The following is a 1,825-nucleotide window of genomic DNA, read 5'->3' as shown; positions in this document are numbered from 1 at the left end:
ATTCCAATTTTAGTATATGTGCTGCCGAAGCGAGCACTGGATCACCATTTCTTACAAGAGAAAATCAATACCATCTACATGATACTCATTACGGATTACAGGATAGAGTCAATTTATGTTGAGAAATGTTCTCCAAAAATAACTGACAAATTAAAGAGGTAATACTTAAGACTGATTTCAGGTCTTCTGAAACAAAAATTAGCTGTCCTTCAATTGAAAATACTCAACTTTCATTATGAGGTTTCTGATTTTCCTTTCTTTTCTAGAGAGGATGCTTCTGTGTAAAGAGTAGTAGGTATTGTAGAGGACTCTGGTGGTTAGCCCATCACACTGCTAACTCGAAGACTATGGCTCTTTGGCTGCTAACATTCACCAGGCACTCTTTGGGGGAAAATGGACAGACTCCTCCTATGTGATTTACAGCTTCTGGAAACCCGCTAAATAGTCAACTATGAGTTGATTCTGACTTGATAGCACAGCACAACAACATAATGAAATCTATTGTCCTATACTTGCACAATTATAGTAGCAATTTGACTTCTACATTATTCTATGTTTTGTAGGTTGAATACACAAAGAAAAATGCACTTAACATACTCCATATAGACAAGATACTAAGATAAGCAAAGACTGGCTAAAGAGACTTACACATATCTTCATAATGCACATTAGTTTATAACTCATCACTGAGAATTTTAGTATGAAAGGGCTTGAAAATTAGCTACTGACTGATTTTTTCCTAAAAATCAAGATTTGGACATATTCTACTTTAGTTTTGGGGACAATTTTGAGTTTAATTACAGGTATTATTAACAATTTCAAGGAAGTCACAACTCCAAATATATTAAATTAAAAATTATTGAAAAATAATAGCTAAACTGAGCACTGGTATGTCAGTTCTTCATTTCTTCTGGTCATCCCTGGTTCCAAAACCAACTCTTCCTACTCCTACCTCCCACCTCCACGACACAAATAGCCTTGAGGGAAGACAAATTAAGAGTCAGTCTTCAGGACAAAAGGCAAGAGTCGATGGTCTTCTGTAAAATGATCCCACCACTTTGCTCTTCGTGTCACATCTACTGACCTGGCATGTGAAGGCCAATAGTGGATCCTGAACAGGTACAGTCAGTATATTCCACACGATGTAATTAATAGGTCAGACTCTCTTATTCCTAAAAGATTTTTCTCATGTTGTAGGTTAATAATCTCACCCTAATATTTTCCTCTGGATATAGGAGTATCCTTTCTGCTAAGAGTACTGTGTGTGATCTATAAGAGACTTTTTGTTTTGTATTTTTATCTAGGCATGTTTGTTAATCCAGGGTCTGTGAAGAAAGGGTAATAACAAAAAAGCCCAAAAACAAACAAAAAACCCCAAAGACACCAAACTCATTGCTATTTAATTAATTCTGACTCATAACAACCATAGAGAACTGAGTAGATCCGCCAGTTTGTTGTAGTCCTTACAAAAACAGACTGCCACTTTATAATCCTGAAGAAGGTTGGTGGGTTCAAATGGACCTTTGAGTTAGTAGTTAATGATTGTGCCACGACAGGTACTTAAAAGGTGAGTATGAGCTCCAAGTTAGAAAGTTGTTGTTGTTGTTGTTGTTGTTGTTGTTATGTGCCGTCGAGTCATTTCCAACTCATAGCGACCCTACGCACAACAGCCCTAAACCCTGCTCTATCCTGCGCCAACCCCACTGCCTCCGACACACCCATCCCGATTACCCCAGTCACCGAATCGATCCATCTCATAGAGAGTCTTCCCCTCCTGCGCCGTGCCCCCACCCTCCCAAGCATGATGTCCCTCTCCAAGGACCCG

Source organism: Elephantulus edwardii, unplaced genomic scaffold, assembly GCF_000299155.1.
Source record: "Elephantulus edwardii isolate Elephantulus edwardi_28Jun2011 unplaced genomic scaffold, EleEdw1.0 scaffold00008, whole genome shotgun sequence".
NCBI classification, from domain to species: domain Eukaryota; kingdom Metazoa; phylum Chordata; class Mammalia; order Macroscelidea; family Macroscelididae; genus Elephantulus; species Elephantulus edwardii.
The sequence above is the reverse complement of the archived record's forward strand: the minus strand, read 5'-3'. Positions refer to the sequence as shown.